The sequence below is a fragment of the Cornus florida genome, unplaced genomic scaffold (assembly GCF_030987335.1).
Source record: "Cornus florida cultivar Cherokee Brave unplaced genomic scaffold, ASM3098733v1 CherokeeBrave_3.0.0_Hap2_Chr11, whole genome shotgun sequence".
In the NCBI taxonomy this organism is placed as follows: Eukaryota; Viridiplantae; Streptophyta; class Magnoliopsida; order Cornales; family Cornaceae; genus Cornus; species Cornus florida.
The window spans coordinates 76697733-76723314 of NW_026775581.1; the positions used below are offsets into that span (position 1 = coordinate 76697733).

The following is a 25582-nucleotide window of genomic DNA, read 5'->3' on the forward strand; positions in this document are numbered from 1 at the left end:
AGAAGAAGAAAGAGCATAGGGAGGGCTCCTAAGATGATGGGCTAAAGATATACCTGGATCATTATTTGAAGATGTGCGAACCCACTTTTGTTTATCATTATGAGACCACATGTGTCCACAACGAACCAGATGAGAGCCCCTGGTTGGTCTGAAGCTTCTATCAGTTGGCATAACATAACCAGATGGAAGAGAAGCAGCAGGACAACAACACGTATTGTGTCAAAAAACCCTCTCATCCATGTTCAACCCATCGGCACTTAACTACATCCATCTCCTCTTCTCCATCGAAGACTACACTCTGTTAAAAAAAGTGCTGTGAAGACCACGATGTGGGTTAAAATCTAAAGAAACAGCATGGCTGGGTTTAGGCAGTGGTTGTGGGCTAGTTGTGTCATTCAAAAAAGAGATGGATAAGTGGTTGCTGGCTCCTTAGTAGCCTGTGGCCCATGACGTAATAACAACCCATTATCCATAGGTATAACAAAACCATAATTCAAATCAGGCCCAAACTTAGGCCCATCAAAGACCTTGGCATGAAAGGCGCCTGTAACGCCAAGTACCCACCCACGTGGTTGGTAGCCAGTTGGGTGATCATAACGAAGATTTAAAGGGCACTGATTAAGGGCGTTATGTGCACTGCTCGAGGGTCTACTTTATCCACTCGTGATCGATGCGTCAACATATACTCGTCTCAGTCTTTGAGGGCTGATATGGACCTGCAGCTACCATCGGCGTATTTTTTTGTTTCTTTCGTCAAGCATGATATGGGAACTCTAATCAACATCATAATATGACTTCGGAATAATACAAGGTGAGATTTCCTCCATCAAATTGACCTTAAAGGCCATTCGCTGGTCTTCAACAAAGACAAACTCTGGTACCATACCTCCGACAGAGATATAGAGGATAACTCTCTCACCTCCTACCATATCATCCGCCCCCACACCTCTGAATCCACCACATAGATCTCCTATGGCTTCGAATAGTTTCTGGCACCAGAGATGAAGAGGCAAGCCATACATCGCCACCCTTCTTATCCTTTCTTGATTTTTCACTGCTGAGCATCCTACTGCAAAATACCAAACATCGATGGATAATATGGCATCTCCCCATCTCTTCTTCCCTAAATTTAAAACCCTTAGTGCCTCAACCTCCAATGGTAGCCTGAACAAAAAGAGGTCTTCTAATAGGAATGATACTGTCACCCCACACGAAACCATTGAAGCCTTCGTCACCCACATCTCAATCCGCTCAATACACCCCACATCTCAATCAAAACGGCCAACCAGACATGATTTCAAGACAAATTCTCGTTCTGTTATGCTTTGATAACCATAAAAACCATGTCTTTGCCGATTATACAGCTTTTGATCTCGTCATGGAGATTGAGGCGTGGAAGTGTCGCTACAATAAGATATGACCGTGGCATAACATGAATCCCTAACAAAAAAAAAAACCAAAGATCCAATAACATGATAAGAAAAAGAATCAACAGACGCCGGAGTAGGAGACTTCAGAGTAAATAATGTATAATTTCAACTTGTACAAGGGTGTGTGCAGAGTGTAAGACAGCCGAGTGTGTAACTACTTGCATACAACTAGTGAAGTTAGTGTATGTGTCGAGGATCTGAAAACTAGTGTTTCAACTTATATAAGGGTGTGTGTAGAGTGTGAGACAGCTAAGTGTGTAACTATTTGCATACAACTAGTGGAGCTTTTATTGGCTGAGGCTAAGAACCAAGGTTTTTTCCTATTGAAAGGGTTTTCCTTATAAACCCTGTTGTCACAGTATATTTGCTTTATATTGTAATCATCACTGTGCTTAAAGAAGAATTTCAAATAGTCCAAATCACCCTCCCACCTCTTGGTCCAACAATTGGTATTAGAGCTTTGGTCTGCCTTTTTGAGGTTTCAACCAACCTGCAGTAGATCCTTACAATGGATGAAGGCCAAGCTACAAACAAAGCATCAGGTTTTGATGGTTCAAATTATGATTCATAGAAAACAAGGATGGAAGCTTTTCTAATGTCTCAATCTTAAGATGTGTGGCAAGCTACAGTCATTGGCATTGTGGTTTTCAGTCCTGACAATCCTTCAACAAATGACAAGGCAACTTTAGCAAATGATGGAAAGGCTAAACATGCTCTGTTTTATGCTCTTAAACAATAAGAGTTTACCTAGATAAAAAATTGAAAAACTGCAAAGGAAATGTAAGACTCACTCAAGGCTACTCATGAAGGTAATAATGTGATAAAGGATAACAAGAGTCAATTGCTGAAAGTCCAAAGCTATAAAATGGAAGAAAATGAGGCTGCCTCAGATTACTTATTCAAAATTAATGAAATTGTGAACAACATGAAGGCTCTTGGTGAAGATGTAAGACTCTAAAGTGTGCAAGAAGATTTTGAGGTCTTTAACCTAAAGGTTCAATGCTAATGTCACTATTCTTAAAGATAAGGATTTATCTCATATGAAGAATGATGATCCTCAAGCCTCACTTACAGCCTATGAGATGAAGATTGGTGTCCCACTCAACACAGAAGAGAAACTACTCTTAAGGCCAAAAAAGTTGTTGAAGAAGCTGAACAAAAGTCTAAGAATGATGATCTTTAAGAAGATGAGGTGGCTTATTTAGCTAAAAAATTCAGAAGATTCAGATTCAAAAGGAGGACATAATCACAGAACCAAATCTGCTATGGTTGTAGTAAACCTGGTCACTATATGGTTAATTGTCCAAACTCAAATGGCCTAAACTGAAAAAGGGTGATACTTTCAATAACAAAGGAAGATTTAGAAGAAAGGCCTTGCTCTCTGATTGGGATGTTGTTCCTGAAAAAGAAAAACTTGATGAAAGTCAAGAGGTAGATTGCTTGTTCATGGCAATTCTTGAAACCCCTCAAGATCAAAGTGAAGTGGAAAAAGACAGTGATACTGAAGGTGAGGAAATAATTGAAGAATGCAAAAAATTAGCAGTTAGGGGTGATCAACAGAAGTCTCAAATCAAGAAGCTTGACTCAAAGCTGCAAAAGTCTAAAGAGTTATTTGTTAAGCATATCAAGTTAAAACTGCCAACACTGTGTTCAATATCTCTGACTATGTTTAGTCTTTTGAAGCTTCAATCCAACAAGGAGATGTAGACTATCAGAAGATGCAAAGAAGAACTCTCACAGGCTCTTAAGGAAAGATCACTTAAGATTGCAGAGATTTGGAAGAATACAACAAAGCAAATTGGCAAAATAGGCATGGGTTACATCTATAACACTACAACCAAGGCTAAACAAACTCATTCATTGGTAAAGTGTATGCCAAGTTTCCTATTATAAAGTTTGCCAGGCCTAAGTATGAGATACTTGATAGGACCTACACTACACCAAAGCTTAACAGGTGTGACTTTGTCACTACAGCTATTAAAAACATCAAGTTCACTCTTGTGTATATGAAGAAGTCAGACCTCTTACAAGCTCAGAAAGTCAAAGACAAAGGGTCCTTTGTAAAGACCAAAATGATGTGGATCTCTAAGAAGCTTAATTCAGTGAATAAGTTGGTTTACACAGTTTTTAAAGCTTACGACTTCAATGACAGATGGTATGTTGACAGTGGTTGTTCAAGACATATGACAGGTGACAGCTCCAAGTTCACTTCCTTAAAGATGTTTGATGGAGTCAATGTGGTATTTGGGGACAACTTAAAGGCTAAAATTGTTGGCAAAGGAACTGTATGCAAGTCTGAAGAACAACCTAAGATCACTGAAGTCTTGTATGTTAAAGGGCTCAAACACAATCTTCTCAGTGTGAGTCAACTGTAAGATACAAGAAAGAGAGTGTGTTTTAACAAAGATATATGCAAGGTAATTGAACTCAATATAAACAAAGTCCTCTTCTCTGGTCTATTGACAAGGTTTACAATCTCAAAAGAAGATCCTCAAGCTCAGTACAATTTCTCAATTGTTGATGAAGGAATACTATGGCATAAAAGGCTTAGACATGTTCAATCCAATAATATCTCTAAGATCTTCAAGCTGAAACTGTCAAAGGTTTACCTGAGCTCAAGTTTCAAGAAGATCGTACTTGAAGAGCATGTCAATAGGGCAAACAAACTACGGTCTCATTCCCAAGCAAAGAAATCAACACCTCTAGAGCACTTAATTTAATTCACATGACTCTCTATGGCCTTACCAGAACCACAAGTATTAGAGGAAGCAAGTACTTCATGCTATTAATTGATAACTTCAATAGAAAGACTTGGGTGTACTTTCTCAAAGATAAGTCTAAAGTTATTGTACAATTCATTAAGTATGTAAAATTGGTTGAAAATGAAAAAGGGTGCACTATCAAAAAACTCTAATTAGATCTTAGTATTGAATTCACAATGAGAGAGTTTGAAAGCTTCTATGATACTAGAGGGATCAAGAAAGAGTTCTCAACTGTGGCCACTCCTCAACAAAACGGTGTAGTGGAAAGGAAGAACAGAGCTGTGCAAGAAATGGAAAGAACCATGCTCCTTGAGAAATGTTTAGAAAAAGGTTTTTCGGCTGAAGTTGTTAGCACTGCAACGTACATCATAAGGCCTAATTCAACCAAAACTGTAAGATATAAATTTTGTAATTGGCAATATTCAATGTCAAAACAAGTCCTAGTCGAGTTGTAATTCAAGTTACCATATCAGGATCAATATCAACTGCGGAATGGAAAGGTTGTTCAAAAGACAAAATAGTGAGATCATCGAAAAAGGACAGAACAACTTTTAGGAAGTCATTTCCCACTTAGGACATAATAGCTACAAGGTATATTTTTCAAGTTACCAAAATACAGAATTTCCAAGTTCTATTTGGATTCTGTCAAGTGGGAACCGGTACCACATTTGGGAACCAATTCAAGAAGCTATTCGTCAAAGAAAACCATTATGTCCTTTGGGAACCGGTTCCACAGTTAACTACCAGTACCACTGCTGTTTCATTTTTAGGTAACTTTGTCCTGATCAGTTTTAAAATTCGTATTTGGTTTAGAATTTTATCAAAAGTCATATGCACGAAATTTTCTTTATTTTCTGAAGGATTAGGTCTTTGAAAATTCTATATTAACCCTGATACATATCTAGGTTTATTATGGCCTTTGCACAATCAATTCATCATTCTTAAAAGCCTTGAGAAGATTTTTTTTACAAAAAATCCAAAAGATGTCTCTGTCAGTCTTTCTAGAACACACACATAAACACATAGTGAGTTTAGAGTGTTGTTCAAAATCCTGATCATGATCATACAGTTGCATTTACATCGATTAGAGAAATAAAAAACTGACATCATTGAAAAAGGAAAGAACAACTTTTAGGAAGTCATTTCCCACTGAGGACACAATACCAACAAGGTATATTTTCCAAGTTACCAAAATACAGAATTTCCAAGTTCTATTTGGATTATGTCAAGTGGGAACCGGTACCATATTTGGGAACTAGTTCAAGAAGCTGTTTATCGAAGAAAACCATTCTGTCATTTAGAAACCAGTTCCACAGTTGGCTACCGGTACCATTGTTGTTCCAGTTTTAAGTAACTTTGTCCTGATCAGTTTTAAAATTCCTAGTTGGTTTAAGATGTTATCAAAAGTCCTATTTGGTTTAAGATGTTTTAAAGGATTAGATCTTTGAAAATTCTACATAAACCCTGATACACATCTAGGTTTATTATGGCTTTTGGCGTATCAATTCATTATTCTTAAAAGTCTTAGGAAGATGTTTTTTTTTACAGAAATCCAAGAGATTTCTCTGACAGTCTTTCTAGAACACACACATAAACACATATTGAGTTTAAAGTGTTGTTCAAAATCATGATTGCGATCATACAGTTGCATCTACATCGATTAGAGAAAAGCAGATCTACTTCTACCTCAAATTCAGATATTGAAGAACAGAAGTAAAAACGATCACACTTTGAAAGGGTCAAAGCATTTGTGGAGTGTTGTTTGATCTACCTGCTACTTTTCTACGGATATCAAGCATAAGCCTAAGGTCAAGTTGCTGTTGGACGGGACGTCGCAAAGCCAGAGGAATGTCAGTAATTGGTGTTCGGTAGAACGATATGGTGTAAGCCAGAGTCAAAGTTTAGTGTACTTTCTTTCAAACATAGTGGATCGGTTTACTTTAGTTCACGAGATTTTTCCCGTGCAAATAGTTGATGTATTTTATCAACTAGGATTTCCTCACTAAAAATCCTAGTGTCAGCTCTAACTCTTTACTTCGCTTTATTTTATCTTGCATAAGATTAATTATTTAATTGTTAAAATAAGTAAAGTTGGAAAGAGATAGATTTGTTTTTAAAAATACAAAACTTTCTAAATATTTCGTTGCGTACAACATACAAAAACACCATTTGAATTATGGTTCGGAAAGCATGCAACTGTCCACTATTTCAAAGTCTTTGGGAGCAAGTGTTTCATCCTTAATCACATTGACAGTTTGGAAAAGTTTAATTCCAAGTCAGATGAAAGGATAATTTTGGGGTATTCAACCAAGAACAAAGCATGCAGGTGTTACAACCTCAGAACCTCCAAAGTGGTTAAATCCATTCATGTGAAATTTGATGAGAATCTTCAACCCCATGTCACTTAAGATGAATGCCCACTACCATAATAAAAAGAAGCAAGTACTTCACATACAGAGCCAATTATTCACAAAGAAACCACCCATCCCATCTTGCAGAAACAAGTTCAACCTGAAAACATCATTTGGAGTTATAAAGATGGCATTCAAACAAGAGCCAAGAAGAGGATAAGTGAATTAGAGGTTGAAGATGAAGAAGATTACAGTCACTTTGCAATGATGTCTTCTATTAAGACAAAAACCTACTCAAAAGATTGGGGAAGTTCACAAGCTGTTTCACAACTATTGTGGATGAGAACAACACTTTTAGATGTTAGACTTCAATTCCCAGGCCCTTCAAAGCTCTTTTATATAGGGCTACAAATGAGCCGAGTTGTTCATGAACAGCTCGAGCTTGGCTAGCTAAGGGATCGGCTCGGGCTCGTTCGTTAAGTAAACGAGTTGAGCTCGAGCCCAATTTTTAGGCTCGCTTAGTAAACGAGTTGAGCCCGAACAACGTTAGGCTCGGCTCGCATGGGCTCGTGAACATGGCTCATGTAAGGCTCGTTTATTAGCCATTTATAAGTTTTTGATCCAGCCCAAATGTATGAGTCCATTACAATTATACATGATAAACCCATTTGAAAACCATTACTATAATCAAAATAACAAAGCCCAAACAAAAATGGCCCATATTCATTTTAAAAACCCAACCCATTTATGTTAACAAACAAACCATATTCTCTAGTTCATTCTCTACCACAGAATAAGCATCGCAGCGCAGCCACTCTCATCTTCTCTATTCACTTCTTTTCTTCTCTACAACCATTCTTCCTTCACTGGCCTCCCTTCAATATTTCGTATTATGAAGACAACAATGGAAGAGTAATGAAAATAATTGCTAGCTGTAGATGATTTCAGACAACCTGAAGGTATGTATGTGCATAAATAAATATATATATATATAGATCTTTTTTTTTTTTTTTTTGATAAGTAAGAGTTAGGGTTCATAAAATTTACTTTTCAAACACCATCACCGCCTCGATCTCACCCTCCAGGCCCCGATGAGGAAGTGGTCAATACCTCATGTACCGTTTCTCTCATGCATTCTCTTTCTCCTTCCAGATCGAGGTACGTTAGGGTTTTCTCTCCCCTACTGGCATACATGTGTTCTATAGACTTGTATTAAAGTAAAGTTCACATTCTGATTCTTAAGATTGATGTACTTATTGAAGCAAATTGATATATAGCTCCACACATTGATATATATGATATATTTGTGTTATATATATACATTAATCCATTTTGTATTATATATACTTGTAAATATGTTTGCTGGATATCTATAGGATAATAGGTGTTGTGTATCTCTGTGTTCGTTATATATATGTGTGTGTTGTGTATCTACAGATAAGCCCGAACCGAGCCGAGCCCGAACTCGTCGATTTTCTGATGAGCCGAGCTTGATCTTGGCTTGATCTTGGCTATTCTAGGCTTGCCCGAGCCCGAGCACCTCCTTGATTATGGCGACCCGAGCCCAAGCAAGCCAAAGCTAGGCTCGGCTCAGCTCATTTGCAGCCCTACTTCTATAATAATCAAAGTGTTATTGCCATTAGCAAAAATTCAATTCTCCACTGCAGAAGCAAGCACATTGATATCAGGTATCACTTTCTTAAAGATAAGGTTCAAAAAGCCCTAATTGATATCACTTATCTGCCCACTGAACACCAACTTGCAGATATCATAACCAAACTTCTTCTTCCTTAGAGTTTTTCAACCCCTAGAGACCTTTTCAAGGTTGTTCCACCTCCCTACTGAGCTTATATTGTTGGTTATTCTCACTTTTTGCCCTTCACTATCAAAAAAGGGGAGAAAAAGACTGAAATAAGGATAGTTTTTATCCTTAAGACTATTTTTATCACTTTATGTTATCTATTTTTGCCTACTGTATCTATGCATTTGAGAGGTGATATTGTTCCACTATCTTACTCTTATTTCATCTGAGAGATTTTAACATTAAAGGCAAAAGGGGGAGATTATTGGTCCCTGCATTTCATTGTGGTTGCCCTTCTAATGTCAAATCTATGTTTTACAAGGCTGTTAAGGTGTTTTCTCTTTACCATTGTTGTACACAGTGGCTTATAACATCTCTCAGGAGAATTTTAGTCATTTACCATCTTGTAGTACTCTTTTATAATGATTTAAGATGGTACATTGTGATTTTACTTCAGTTCATAGCCTATTTTCTGAGTTCATTAAGGTTCTGTGAATTAAAATTGGCTACAGGGTTATTCAGGGGCAATGTGGTCATTTCACAGTTGCATTATATCTTAGTACATTTGTCCAGCATGTTATATTGTATTAAACAACTCTGCATTGAGCAGCATTACTATTTATATAGTCTCAACAACAGTTCTGTGCTGAGAGTGACGAGTGGCATGTTCAGAGGTGTTTGTCTTTCTACTCAGAGCCCTGGTGTGTGACACTTTGTTATGGTCCTAGTGTGAGAATGTATACACTGAGATTACATTCCTTAAGCTCTAAGTTATGAATAAGAATGTTGATATAACATTGCTGTGAGCAGTGATTTTTTGGGTGCACTAGAAGACAAAATGGCTGAGTTGGCAAAGGGACATTGGTCCTTTCAAGTGAGGGAATGTCATAATATTCCCTAGCCAATCATTGGCTGTAGGTACCAAGTGTATTTCCTTATTGAAATAGGACTTGAATTGAATTGCTAAGTGTATATATACACTATTATAGCATTGCAGCTGCTTTAAGCCTCTTTAGAAACCCTAAAGTGAACCTGCATTATGTGAGACTCGAGAGCTAAAAATTGTTCATTCTTCCTGAGATTATAGTAGATGATTTGAGTTGAAAATCCAGTAAGAAGAATGCTTATAATAATCACATTGTTCTGTTGAAGCCTAAGGTTCAATTGTTGTCGGTGTAGAGGTTGGATTAGGGGTTCACTATGGTTTGAGCTTGCTGTGGTACCAAGTCAAGATTCAGACGTGTATATTTTGGCTATTTACATTTGTTGAGCACTTGTTCTTGAGACATATATGGATGCAAATGATTTTCACATCTCAGACCTGTGATTTGAGTACTTTTACCGGTTTAGCCTTTTGATTTGCATACACTATGGTTATATCTTGCTATACTATAATTGATCTACAACCTAGCAAATTTATAAAGTTGAATTAAGGCTGTTGAAGTTGGATTTTGGATAGACTGTGGTCATTTCTATTTTTGGCCTTGCAAAACCCTAGTTCTTCATTTGTTGCTACTGTTATAGGCTTATTGCTTCTGTATTGCTATATACATGTTACATTTATCATGTTTATCATTTGAGCATATCTTTATTGAGGATCTAAGGTTGTGGGATTAATCTCAGAATTTGAGCGACACGAATTTCCAATTATACCCCTCAAACCCTAACTGTTACATAATGAGTTCTATTGGGTGATGTCTGTTACTTTGAGCTGAACAACCACTCTTCTCTTTTATGTATGCTTGAGTATTGTTATTGTTCATACATTTTATTGTATTTGGTGAGCTGTGAGAGCTTGTAGAGTCCAAGCAGGGTTGCTTATGACGGGGGGAGTGCTGTTGAGCACATTATTGAGCTTGTCCTCTCCACAAATTATGAAACATAACTATTATTTTGGATAAGAGAAAGCAAGATCAACATAAGCATCAATCTCTAGGTTGTTTTGTATATCCCCACCACCATGATAGGAATATATCTACACAATATGCTTGGAATTTGCAACACCCAAAAGGATGGCATCGAGACTCAATATTGCTTTGTTCATTGACGCAATATACTTATTACCCAAAAATGCATGTAGATTCATTAAACATGAGCCAATGTCTCTGACCTAGAAATTTTTAGAAGCAAGCTTCTCCTTGCCACTAACTTCCCACAATGCAACATCACCTATATTCATTCCAAAAGGAAGCATAGTTTGTTGCATTAGATGGAAATCCATGCTCTTGGCAACAAAACCCTGATTTAGATTTGCAACTAAAGTATTGGCACTTGTAGTAGGCACGATGTTAACCAAGAAATTACTGGAAAATCCATAAGAAATAGTTTGAACAATGACAATTTCTTTAACTTTAGATAAGTTGTTTAATGCTTCCTTAGGTTTGTCTTCTTTCCTCTTACCCAACTTTTTATCCTCTTTAATCTCAACTTCATTGGAGGTAGATTGAACTTCAGTTGTTGCATTATTTGATTCAATTGCATCACCTGAATTTCTTCTATCCCAATGCAAATCAACACTATTATTCACTAAAGAAATTTCATCTTCATGTTCTTCCTCTTTTTTGTCAAATTCTTGAAGCCTGAAAGTAAAATTTTCCTTCGATGTCTCACCTTCCTCATATGCACTTCCGAAGGATTCATCAAAAGTTGAGTTGATATCAACATAATTCCCATGATCTTCCTCAACCAGGAGTTATTTTCCATCATTATTGTGGTTGTTTACATTTATTAAGAACTTAGCAAACTTGAATCTTGAATCCTCACATGTGTAGGACCAAAATTCAGGTTCTTTAGTATGCTTCACCTTTGATGTCCATGTGCTTTGTGATTTGGCAACTCTCTATTTTGGACTTCTAGAGTACATATGATAATCTCTAACAAGCATCCTTTTCTAACCTAATATTTGGAATCATATGGGAAATGACTCCATATTGTTCTAAAATAGTGCTTAGTCGAGAAATTTGATGTTACAATTTTTTGTTGCATATTTTGACAGTTTCCTTTTATGGCTATCTTGTTTCTTTGCCTAGCCATAGATCAACAATAATCACAGATCTAAGAGAAAGGCTCTGATACCACTTGAAGCAAACATAATTGAACAAAAGTCTTCTTACAATAGTAAGAAAGACTATAAATACTCTAGTCACCGTCAGAGTCTAGATTTCTAAACATAAATCTGGGAAAAAGCTTAAGAGAAGTTTACAAACTAATAATAACAATTGATATTGATTATGATTTGATTCCGCAGATACATAGGGATATCCCTTTTTATATTAAGACTATTAATGACACTTCAGTTCTCTAGACCAACTTTTAAACTACCCACATAGCATTTATAACAACTTCTACTATTCCTATGACATATTCAGATTTCCACACATAATTACTACTTAATAGACTTTGACTAAACACAATATAAGGCACCATTGACTGCCTCAATCCTGACTAAAGCACCATTAATGATTTACATCAGAAAACCTATATTTTTGCATTGCTTAAACCCAAAATAAAAGTAGAATTGATTTTGCTAAAATATGTATAGAAATCAATACTAAATAAGCACTTAACCCCACGGGGTTAGCCTAGTTGGAAAAGACTCGGGCCCTGGTGGCTCATGAAGCATAAAGTCTCAGGATCAATTCCTGCTAGATGCAAACAATTCCTTGGAGTGGGGGTGTATGAATACTAACTAGGAAAAAAAATTACTAAATAAGCATCGGTAGATTTTTTCAAAGTAAAAACTAAAGGAGGCAAAATTGTTATTGTGAGGGTTGGATACACTTTCCATCAACAGCTCCATTACCCAAAACCCAAACTTTAAGTACCATTAGAGGTGTAGCAAACTAGCCTTAAGCCACTTGGCATTTGCAAATAACATCATGTTTTTCTCCTATGGAAACCTTAAATTTGTGCAAACACTTATGCCAGCTTTGAATAAAGCCTTTACCATATCAGGGGCGTAATCAGGCATGGAATTAGTCAATTATATTCCATATTCTCTTGAAAAACCATGTACCATCTCACTGATAAATGGAAGTCCTCGGTCAGTGATGATAGTCTCTAGGATATACACCAAATCTATGTACTATGTACTTCTTGATAAAATAAAACATGGCAACTTGATCACATGTAGTTAAAGGAATTGCCTCCACCCATTTTGTGAAGTAATCAGTGGTTACTACCACATATATGATATATGTGAAGCCTAGCCTTCTTCTATAGAGTTGAAAATCCAACTAAATCTAATATCTTAAGCCCCTTCAATTTGAGTCTGGTACTCTCCCAATTACTTATCTTGCCCTTTCCTTATCATTAAAGGATATCTCAACCAGAGATTGTAAGACATTAGTCGATGGTAGGGTGTTCAAAAAATCCGGTAAACCAAAAAATTGGACTGGACCGTACTTAATTGGGCGGTTTGGGCTAGTTGTATAGCGGTTTGGTCTGATCTTAGGCCTAAAATTATGGAACCATAATTTTTCGGTCCGGTCCTGGTTCAGGGTCGTGCTGGACCGAACCAGCCCCGACCGAACCGTTACTATGTTATATAATATATATATATATATATATATATATATATATATATTTATTTATGTATATCATATCTTAAACCTAAATCAAGTAAAGTTCTCACGTGCCCCCTTTCTTTCTTTTGTTCTTTAAATTCCTTAAATTTCTTTTAAAAAAAGTAAAATTTCCCTGTTCAAATATATCTCAATTTTCTTTCCTTTTCTTCTTCTTAACATTCTTCTTTTTTTTTTCTTTTTTTTTTGCGTATTATATCAATGTTAGTTGATTTTTTGTTTTTTTAAACTTTGCCTCTCTAAATTAAAATAAAATAAAAAGGAAATCAACTGAAACCGACAAACCGAACCGAATCGAACCAAACAAATTTTTCATGGTTTGGTTTGGTTTGATTCCATGGACATTATGGTATGGTCTGGTTTCAAAAATAGTGGAACCGTTATAAATGGTTTGGTCCCAAAATATTCCCAATCCGGTCCAAACCGGACCGTGTGCATTCCTACTGGATGGGATCACTGTTAAAGTCAAAAACTGGACTTTTCTATTCCTTTCATTTGCAAGGGGTCAGTGCTCTTCAACTCATCAAGGTTATTTTAACTGTCACTCAATCTTACAAGTGACAAATTTAAATGTCATGTCAGATTTCTAGGAAATAAATTAGGAAATTCTATTTTTGAAAATAAAATCTGAAATTACTATTTCAGATTTTAATAGTTTCTGTTTCTTATTTTCTAGCCTAGAGATTTGCTAGTTTGATTTGCTGATTTTGTGGGCTTCCTGATTTGGTGGCCTTCCTCTACTATTTATCTTGTAAATGTCTCTTTTGAAAGATAAGAAGACTAAATATTTTTCTTCTTATAAAAACCTTCACGGTATCAGAGCCTTGTGCTTTTTTTTCTATTTTCTGATGATATCGTATAAGTCGGCGATGACCGGGGCCCAAGGAAATCCTACCGTCTCTTTCGGTACTTCCAAAACTATTTTTCCCACGAATATTCCGCCCAATCCTAAACCTGTATCTGCAGATTACTATTCCCAGAATTCAGCCCTTTATCTCACAGTTACAAAACTCAATGGGCACAACTATCTCAAGTGGGCTCAGTCCATAAAATTGGTGATCGATGGCAGAGGCAAAATTGAGCATTTGACTGGCGAAATATCGAAACCTGCTGCTGGTGACCCTAATCTGAAAAAATGGCAGTCCGAAAATTCTCTTGTGCTTGGCTCATCAATCCCATAGAACCTACCATTGGAAAACTTCACCTATTTCTTCCCACTGCTCAAAATGTCTAGGAGGCCGTTCGAGATCTTTATTCGAACCTGGAGAATTCTTCTCAAATATTTTAGTTGAAAACTCAACTTTGGAAATCCAAGCAGAATGATCGCGATGTTACTTATTAAAACGAATTGGTAACTTTATGGCATGAACTTGATCAATGTTATGATGATGTTTGGGAGAATTCGAACGACTACGCTCGCCACAAGAAGAGAGAGGAAAACGACAGCGTTTACATGTTTTTAACCGGTTTTAATCGAAATTTGGGTGAAATCCGAGGCCGCACTCTCGGCAGAAAACCATTGCCTCTATTCGGGAAGTTTTTTTAAAGTTAGATGTGAGAAGTCAAGGAAAAAAATCATATTGCGCAACACTGAACCTAGTTTCAACCTGGAACCTGAGAGCTCTGCTCTTGTGTCAAGAGGTGTTGATTCTGACAACAACAGGCGTAAGAAATCGTGGTACGAGCATTCCAAAAAACCGTGGCATACGAAGGAGATGTGTTGGGAGCTTCACGGTAAACCAGTAAATTGGAAGCCAAAATCCAAACATGACGGTCGCGCCTACCAAGCCACTCCTGAAGAGACTCAGGAGTCTTCTACCAACTCGAATGTAGTCTCTTTTACCTGTACAAATTGTTTTCTCCAAAACTGTCTTTAACTCCATCTTGTTCTATGGTACAGAAGGGTAACTCTCTTGCTACTGCGTTTTTTGGTGTTATTCCTAAACCTGTTCATTCTTGGATAATTAATTCTGGCGCAAGTGATCATATAATCGGTTGTTCCAAATTGTTCTCATCCTATAGTCCGTGTGCAGGCAATAAAAAGGTCAAAATTGCAGATGGTTCACTCTCGGTAATTGCCGGGATAGGAACTATGAAACTCACTCCGTTGTTAACCCTATATGATGTGCTCCACATTCCCAATTTATCTTACAATTTGTTGTCCATCAGTAAAATTACCTCTAATCATCAGTGTCAAGCTAATTTCTACTTTTCTTATTGTGAGTTTCAGGAATTGACCACGGGGAGGTTGATTGGCAGTGCTAAGGAAAAAGATGGACTCTATTATTTTAACGATGGACCTGACTCAAGTAGACGATGTCAAAGTACTTCCTTAAATTATGTTTCTATTTCCAAAGAAAACGATATTATGTTATGGCATTATAGGTTAGGCCATCCTGGTTTTCAATATTTAAAATACTTATTTCCCAATTTATTTCGGAATAAAATTCCATCTTCCTTTCAATGTGGTGTTTGTTCCCCCCCCCCCCCCCCCCAACCCACCCAACCCTACAAACCAACTACACCATTTACTGTGGTTCATAGTGACATCTGGGGCCTATGTAAAACATCTACATATTCTGGCAAAAAATGGTTTGTGAATTTTATTGATGATGACACGAGATTAAGTTGGGTTTATTTGATGAAAGAAAAATCTGAAGTGGAAACAATTTTCAAAAATTTTTACACCATGGAACAAACACAATTTCAAAAAAATATTCAAATATTGTGAAATGATAATGGTCGAGAATATTTCAAAAACATTTTGGGCCAATTTTTTCTTGAAAAAAGAATTGTTCATCAAAACTATTGTGTCGACACTCCGCAACAAAATGGTTTAGCTGAAAGAAAAAACAAACACTTATTGGAAGTAGCTCGGGCATTGTTTTTTACCGATCAGGTACCTAAATATCTTTAGGGTGAAGCCCTTCTTACTGTTATATATCTCATAAATCGAATGCCTACTAAGGTTTTAAGCTTTGAAACAACTTTTGATGTTTTTCATAAGTTTTATCCAACAAATCGGCTTTCTTCTTCTTTACCACTAAAGATATTTGGTTGTACCGCATTTGTTCATACTCATAGTTATAATCAAGGAAAACTTGAACCCCGAGCCACAAAATGTGTGTTTGTTGGTTATGCTCCCACTCAAACGAGGTATAAATGTTTTGAACCCATTTCCTAAAAAATGTTTGTTACCATGGATATTACCCTTTTTTAATTACATCCCTATTTCACACCTCATCTTCAGGGGGGAACCAAAACAAAGATTCGGCTGTTTTTCATGATTTTTTCCAACTGAAGACTCGCAAAATGATCCTTCTCCAACTTTGATTATTCAACCTGAAAACCCAAGCTTTATTTTACCAGGAGAAAATGAGTCGAGTTTTTTAGATACTGAAAAGGCAGGTCTTCCTACAATGCCATCTTATGATGTTCATGATCCTATAATGACTAATAAAGGAGAAACAGGAAAAAGAAACACAGCGTTGGTACCATTTAACCTTGTCTACTCGCGACAGAGGACAACTCGAGAGAAAGGGTCTTCCAATCCTTTGCACTGCTCAGAATCTGTAAACCCTCCAGATAATTTCCTCACCGAGCTTTTACCTCATGTTCAGCCCATTTCATCTTCGAGTTCTAAGTCCTCTAGTTCTGAACCTGGGTCTAATTCCAATCCTGAGTTTGATGATTCTGAAATTCCCATTGCTGTCCGGAAGGGTATGAGGTCTTGCACCTAGTATCTACTGTCCAATTATGTGTCATATGAACATCTCTCACCTATTTTTTGTGTTTTTACCTCACAATTATCTTGTATGGAGATTCCTAATAATGTGCAGGATGCTCTAAAAATTCCTGAGTGGAAGGAGGCTGTCTTGAGTTTGTTGATCTACCAAGAGGAAAGACAACTGTAGGGTGCAAATGGGTGTTTACAGTCAAGTATAAATCTGATGGCTCTCTAGAACAGTATAAAGCTCGATTGGTTGCCAATGCATTCACTAAGACCAATGGCATTGATTACATGGAGACATTTGCCCCAGTGCAAAGCTAAACTATGTAAGAGTTCTTTTGTCACTTGTAGCTAATCGTGACTGGCCTCTGTAACAGTTGGACGTAAAAAATGCATTCCTCAATGGAGACCTGGAGGAAAAAGTGTACATGTATGTACCTCCAGGATTTGGTGAAAATTTTAGCACAAAGGTGTGTAAATTGAAGAAGTCCTTATATAGGTTGAAACAGTCACCAAGAGCCTGGTTTGAGAAATTCACTCAGTTTGTTAAAAGCCAGGGGTATACTCAAGGGCAAGGTGATCATACGATGTTTATAAGACATTCACAGGATGGGAGGATAGCAATACTGATTGTGTATGTTGACGATATAATTCTCAGTAGAGAAGACGTACTTGAGATGAATTGATTAAAGACTTCCCTCTCATCAACATTTAAGATCAAGGACTTAGGATCTCTAAGGTATTTCCTTGGAATGAAGGTTGATCGGTCGAAGAAAGGGATTGTTGTCTCCCAACGGAAGTATGTCCTTGACCTCTTTAAAGAGACTGGGATGAGCGATTGTAGGCTAGCAGACACTCCAATCGATCCCAATTAGAAACTTGGAGATGACAAGGAAGGTGGTCAAGTGAATACAACTCGGTATCAAAAGTTGGTGGGAAAGTTAATTTACCTAGCGCATACACAGCCCGATATTGCTTTTATTGTGAGTTTGGTAAGCCAGTTTATGCATTCACCCTACAAGAAACATCTTGAAGCAGTTTATCGAATTCTCAGATACTTGAAAAGTACACCAAGCAAGGGTTTACTCTTCTAGAAGACCACACAATAGAATATAGAGGCATACATTGATGCTGATTGGGCAGACTCAGTTATTGAAAGGAGATCCACGTCAGGATATTGTACTTATGTTTGGGGAAATCTGGTCATATGGCGAAGCAAAAAACAAAATGTGGTTGCAAGGAGCAATGCCGAGGCTAAATATAGGGCTGTGGCTAACGGAGTTTATGAGATACTATAGTTAAAGATAATTCTTGACGAGCTGCGGATGCCAATGAACATACCAACGAAGTTGTACTATGACAACAAAACTGCAATAAGTATTGCACAAAATCCAGTACAACATAATCCCATGAAGCATGTGGAGATTGACAGACACTTCATAAAAGAGAAGATTGATAGTGGAGTTGTTTGCATGCCTTTTGTTCCTACTACTCAACAAATACCCGATATCTTCACCAAAGGACTTTTCAGACCTAGTTTTGAGCTCTTTATAAGCAAGTTGGGCATGATAGATATCTACGCTCCAACTTGAAGGGGGGTGTCGGATTTCTAGGAAATAAATTAGGAAACTCTATTTTTGAAAATAAAATCTGAAATTACTATTTCAGATTTTAGTAGAATCTGTTTCTTGTTTTATAGCCTAGAGATTTGCTGATTTGATTTGCTAATTTTGTGGGCTTCCTGATTTGGTAGCCTTCCTCTACTATTTATCTTATAATCGTCTCTCTTGAAAGATAAGAAGACTGAATATTTTTCTTCTTGAAAAAAACCTTCATGTTACCTAAGAAAAAGATTGATAAAATAAAAGTTGCATAATAGTACAGCTACATATCACAAACAAGGTTGTAAACCACAAGCATTTATTGAAAATATTTTCATGAAGAAAGGAGTCTTTGAGTTGCTTGGATGCATAAATACCTCATCAAAAAGAAAATCTTTTGGATTATTAAGCCTATTTCTCTAAGTTCAGGGGCATAGAGAAATTTTTTTTAAGCTCAGGGACCTAGCAAAGGAATTAATTAAACATAGGATGTGCTATGGAACAAACACTATAATGTGGCTTGATTTTTGGTTTCCAAATGGACACTTGGTAAATCAAATAAGCGTTACTTATGTAGAAATTCATCAACTAGACTTATTTGTAGAAGTTAATAGCCAAATTTTTAATAATCAGTGGGTTGTTCCCCCTCCCTCAAATCAAAATCCATTCTCACAACCCCAATTTCATCCCTTACCTTCTTGAGAAAGAGATGGTGTCATTTGAACCCCATCTCTTACATATACTTTCTCATTTTCTCACACAATTTCATTCATTTCTCCTCCAGCCTCTTCTTACACATGGCCTCTACTTGTGTGGTTCAAATATCACGTCCCCAAGCATAGTTTTATTGCATGGTTTGCATTAAAAGTGAGACTAATGTAACGGGCTAGATGCTTTATGATCTGACCCAAAAGCTTAAACTATTAGGTGGGGCTAACACCCAACCCATATATGCCCAAGACCCTCCCTATCTGGATCGGATGTGGGACAAGTCCACCATAAAACATTCTCCCCCACTCGAACTCGCAACGCCCTCGTTGAAATCAGGCCACCCTACATACCTAGGTGGCTCACCTGGACCCCTTCGGGCAGGACGCTTGGTATGACGTTTGATCAAGGAATGGGTCTAGCTCTAATAGCAACTATAACAGGTTGAGTGCTTCGCGATCCGATCCAAAAAACTTAAGTTGTTAGGTGGGGCTAACACCCGAGCCATATATGCCCAAGGCCTCCCCATCTTGATGCTATGTGGGACAAGTTCACCTTGTAACACTAAGCACACTAAACAGTTCTTAATGTATGACAGAAGTAACCTCAAATAGTTGAAATAAATAAGAGTTTATTAGCTCAAAATTCAAATAAGCAGGGTTGTGGTTCAAGATGAGTTAGGAGAGAGAAATGATTTGAAAATAACAAAAACCTATTAGAATCATATCAACAGGTTGTCACAGGTCACCCCGCCCCGTTTATATAGAGAATTTACCATTTTAACCTTTATATATATAAATATGCCTTAAAAACACTAATCTTCCCATTATACAAATCATTGGAGGAATGTTGTCCTGGAAACATTCGTCCATGCAATTTATGCCACACCTTTCTTCAAATCTAAACCTGAGGCAAAAAAAACTTTGAGAATAAAGTTTATTTCAATGATAACTTTTTTAGGGACGATGAAATGGCTTGACCCTAATTGTTAAATACTACAAAGAATAGCTTTGATTAGCCGCAACCTACCTGCATATGATAACTTCATACTTGTCCAATGTTGTATCCTTTTAGAGATTGTGTTAAACATAACCCTATAATCAGTGGCCTTGAGACAAGTAGATGTTAGTGTGTCCAACTCGGATAGAGATCGACTTTCTCAATTCCTAGGACATTAAGAATACAAGTTTAAGTATGTGAGTCAGTGTTTAAGAAGAACACTGAACTCTTTGATTACGTGAGTATCACAAAGGCAACCACTTTGTTAAAAGTTGTACAAGTAGAACATATCTACAACTCAATACTAGATCCGTCCTTGTCAAAGGAAGCTTTGGAAGCCTTTAAAGGAAACTAGTTGAATGTTTAAACAATATTCTCTATAATCAATCCAGAGGTAATTAGAAAATTAATAAAAACTTACATAATTAAAGGGAACTTATTAATTGTTTCATTTTCTCATCAACTGATCAACCCGTCAAGCAAATGTGAACAAGCCTACTAAAACTCAAGCTTAAGTTGAAAGATAAAATATGCTAAGTTTCAAGACTTTCAAGCAACTAATTTCAAATCAGGTCACCTCATTTAAGCTCCTACATTCAACTAGTCAATTGCAAGATGTCTGAGCATCTTAAATGGAATTCCTATACCCAAATTGGAACAAATTTATTATCTTGTTCAATGGACACAAAACTTTTATGTAATTTGTTTTAATTGTATGTACTTCAGCTCTGAAAAAATAGTCATTTCAAGTTACTATGTTAATAATTCAAGTTCTAACTTTTTCTATTCTTTTCTTTTTTTGATAAAATAAGTCAGAATTGTAAGTTTGTACTACTTTGTCAACATGTAATATGTACCTGGGCAATCTAACAATCTTTATAGCATATTAAAGTTAATGACAATTTGAGAGGGACAATAAAAAATAAAAAATAAAATAAAAAAAATTACCAAAAACCTAGTTGGATGCTCATAAAAGAGAGTGACTAAGATGATCCCACAATGGAAGACTGAGCAACAAATACATGGTAGAACATACAATCACCAGAGCATGGTTTCACACAAATACCTCTTGCATCACCATGGAAAGTTAGGCATGAATGAACTGGTGCAAACCTAGCAAAATAGTGCATAGCCTGCATAAGAATATTGCAAAAACAAAATAAAATAAAATAAAAAATTAATTAATTAATTCAATTGTTAGATATAATGCTCACAAATGTGTCCACAAGAAAATTGTCAAACATACCATCGGGCCAGTGGCCTAGCGCTATCAAGCCCTTACTTCCCAAAGGGAGGTTAGGGGTTCAAGTCTCAATAAAGACGTGTGTGTGAGTATCAACTAAGAAAAAAAAAAAAAATGTCTAACATGTCAAAGACAGTACCTTACAATCATGAATTATTGTAGCAAAATTTTTGTCTAAAGTAGTAAGTTAACCATGAGAGCTGAAAAGCATGGTATCAAGCCATTCCGTTATGAATAAAAAGAAGACACATGAAGAAACAAAAGATCATCTATCTATACATATATCCCAAAAAAAAGTTGTAATTCCAAATTTTCTTTCTTGATCACTTCCCATCTTCATGGAAAGCAAAAGAAGCTTTCTTAAATTTTTTAACATCAGATAATTTTAGACTGCTTAATATGTTATATTACTAGCTTAAAACAGAAATTAACCTTCTCCATCTCTATATAGCAAGATACAATAGTCCATGATTCTTTACAAATTAAGACACTTTAATATGCCCAACAGCTGGTGCAAGAAAAAAACGTATGGTTTCAATTAGCTTCTTCATCTCAATTAAATATCAAAATTATATTTGAGAGATGATTGTCAAAACAAAATTTAAATCGCTGCTTGACAGACTTGCTCTCCCTCCTTGGAATAACTAAAATAATCAGTCTTGCAGTTAGAACTTGTAGTTGTCCGACAAGAGCCCATAGCATAGATACTATATCCTTTTAGTTAAGTGTCACAGTATTATAAAAGAAAGAGAACTGTACAAACATCTAGACTGTGTAGGAAAAGTGACACCAATCGTGTTTACAAATAACCTTGCAAGCTAAGTATCCTAAGCAAATACAATGGAGCATAAGAAGACAATATACACAACGTACAAACTAGTGTCCAAAGCAAACACTAATGTCACATAAATTAATTTATTATAACCATCCTAGCATATGCCTAAATGCCATCGATATGAGTGCCTAAGTGTGGTAGTTTATATGTTTAAATAGCATGAAAATGTAAATTTCTACTGTTTGTAGAAAAATCGACAACAGTATGCTTCTAAAAAAAACCCAAGCTTGTCTTGAGCTCCAGTCCAAGTGCATCAGCCAGTAACTGTTCATTTCTTGTTTGCATGCACCAACTGAAATTCAATGTGGTTAATTGACAAGAAGTGCACAATAGACTATTTATCGAGATTGGAAAATTTAAAAAATAATAATAACAATAATAATAATAATAATAATAATCCAATGTGACAAGATTCACATAATGTCTGCGCTAAGATATCAAACATATTATAGGGCATAAAAAATAAAATATTTATAAATGCACAAACAGTATGTCAGCTTTACCAACCTACATTACTTGAACAAATACTACAGAGAAAATCTCATCCAGTGCTTACATAACTCACCCACAAATGGATTCACTTGCACAGAAAGTCCTAAATAGTATAGTCAGAAACAAAGGCCTAATTTGTCAAAAGTGGATGACATAACTCTATAATTTCAGCATCATTGGTCATTTGCATATATTAATATACTGGTCAATTTTTCTACGCAATAGCTAATTAGGTCTTTGATTTTGATACTAATCATACTACCATTTTATTTTTCATATCAAATCCACACAATATAACAATGTCAGAAGTGAATACAGCAAGTGAGACCAGCAAATAATTAGCCGAAATGATCTTATGAAACAGTAAGCAACAGATTCCCATAGTAAATTGAGCATTGATTGGACTGCTAATGCTAAGCAACAAAGGCTGTTAAAACAATTGCAAATTGATCGGTTCGTTTGACCAATTTGAATCCAGAACGGAAGACAATATTACAAATCATTTTAACAGAAAAAAAAATCCATATATACCTGCTTTTAAATTATTTGGAAGATCATCCTCCTTAATATAGAACTTGAAATTAAATTCCTTCATAAATCCATGCTGACCTGCAAAAACTCGAGGAACAAGACGGAAATAAAAGCCAAAATGTCCTCTATTTCTAATATAACATCATCACCTAACACCAAGAGGGTAACAAGCGAATATTAACACACCCTTTTTATAATTACCTCAAAATCAGAAATCCAAACAAAATAAATAAATAAATAGAAAATAAAGCATGATCATAGGAAAACCCATTTGCAGAAAGAGTGTTACAAAACAAAGATTCAAGCACTTGAAGCAAAACCCATATGAACCGAGAGCTATTTGAATCAAAACCCATTTAAACTGAGAGCAAAAGCAACAAAATTCTAGTGAAAAGCAAAATCATAAAAAGTACCCCTTTGGAATGAGAGTTCAAGCTCTATCAGATTATGGCTTAATTCAGGTGAAAAACAAACTCCAATTAAATCGATTATCGTGTAGACATAGCATGCGTAAGATGAAAAAAAAATGTAAGAAACTGAAAAAAGGAGAGAAAAACAAGAGAGATGCTTTGGGACCATCCTATAGATATAGGACCTATAGCTAGGTAGATAAGTTATATAGCTATATATATATATCTAAAGGGTCAGTGATAATAATGATCTCATAATAATACATGTTTTCCGTTAATTTAGCACAGTAATTAGGGTTACCTTCTCAAAGAAAGCCATCAAAAGTAATATAATTAAATATATATAATTAAATAATCAAATTTAAACATGTAATACAATTAAATATATGAGATTTAAACATGTAATACAAGAGTAAATCGACAAATAGAGCCAATTATATCACACTCAGGTGCTGCTTCAACTACCACGCCCACAGGCCCAAAAATGGAGTATCATTCGGAACAGAAAAAAATAGAAAGGGATGTATAGAGAGAGAAAGTACTTGAGAGTGGATCGAATTTGGGCACTGAAAGCTGACAGAAAGAGAGGTGAGCACGCAAAAGCAATGGTATGGACTCATACAATCTGCCTCCATGTGCTCACTCTCTTCTGTCAGTTCTCAACAAGTCCCAAAACAACAAGAGAAATTCATAACAAAAATTGGGTCAAAAGGAATAAAAGATTTTCTTCCCAAAAATGGTAGGAAACAACCCCATTAAAATCATAAAAAATGTGTACCACAGAGAAAAATGAGTCAGATCTGAGTAAACCGTTACACCCATTTAAGGAAAGGCTTCAAATCTACCACTTTTCATCACCATTTAGGGTTTGCTCAGAACAAGAAAAGCAAACCCAAATAGCCAAAAATGAAAAAATAAATACACAACAAATACTCTCTCTATATATCTCTCTATCTCTTTCTCTTCCAGTCCATTCTCTCCTCTCTCTCTCCCACATGCAGGACAAACAGGTGTCGGTGACACTGCACTGACTTTACCTGGACAGATCAAACAGTGCGGACGGCGACCTCAGAGCAATTATAGAGAGAGAAAGTTCTAGAGAGGGAAAGAGAAGGGGGAGAGGGGAGGGGGGTGGTGTGGTGTGTGTGTGCTTGTGTGTGTGATGAGGGGGTATTGTTATTAGCAGGAAGGCCAAAAAAAGATTGCACGGAGCTTTTCGAGAAAAAACGGAAGGCGTACGAGTGGGGATTAGTGGAATTTGAGGTGTTGTGCTACGTGTTGGTATACGTGAGCCTGGTGGAGGTGTGATTGATTCCTGACCGTTGGATCTGTGATTCATGTCTAGTCGTTTTTCCGCCGTTAGATTGCCATGATTGTCTGAGTCCACTTGCTGTCTCAGATTGGAAATTGTGCTGATGGGACTGCGTCAATTGGGGAGACAGGTTAATGTGGGGTTCGGATAGTGTACCACCGGTTTTCCCACCATGTATTACAACCGTCAGACCTGCAACTGATCAATAGAATTTACCAACATGAATTTATAAATTGAAGACAAACATTTTAATGAATATGAATTTATACGGTGCCACGAAACAATTTTTTTTTTCCTTTACAATAAATTCATACACCATTTATTTTTAAGGATCATTAAACATTTTGATAATGCATATTTTTGTGATAAATATACATATTTTTCTTTGTTATATGGAGCCGTAAGCATTTTTTTTTTTTTTTATTTTTATCACTCAAAATAAAAATAATAATAATAAAATTGGAGGGATCCGTGCCATCAAGTGACACGCGAGCGCTGAGTATTTCTAGAGTCTTCAACATTTAGGTGGAGTCTCATTAGTATAGAAAAAGTTGTAAGATTCTAAAATATTGATGAAGGTTGTTGATATTTATGGTGTTTAAAATTTTTAAAAGATTAAGAAGTTAAGCATTGTTAAATATCTCAATAGGACTTCATAGGATGCTTATATATAAGTTGAGAATTTCATTCGTAACAACAACCTTTCATATCAGAAAACTGTATTGTCTTTTAATAATAATAGAAGTGTATCATATTTCATAATATATATATATATATATATATATATATATATA

The 25582-nt window shown here is 36.1% G+C and overlaps 1 long non-coding RNA gene across 1 annotated transcript in view; it reads right to left on the reverse strand.

Annotated features, from left to right (window-relative positions):
- LOC132283212 (uncharacterized) overlaps positions 1-24671 on the reverse strand; it is a 115610-nt gene extending 90939 nt beyond the window's left edge. The window contains exons 1-2 of the long non-coding RNA XR_009471971.1: positions 23067-24671; positions 21032-21098 (exon numbers count right to left, since the gene is read on the reverse strand). This is a non-coding gene — a long non-coding RNA (uncharacterized LOC132283212). The remainder of the gene's footprint in view (positions 1-21031; positions 21099-23066) is intronic.
- Between the last annotated feature and the right edge of the window lie 911 nt (positions 24672-25582).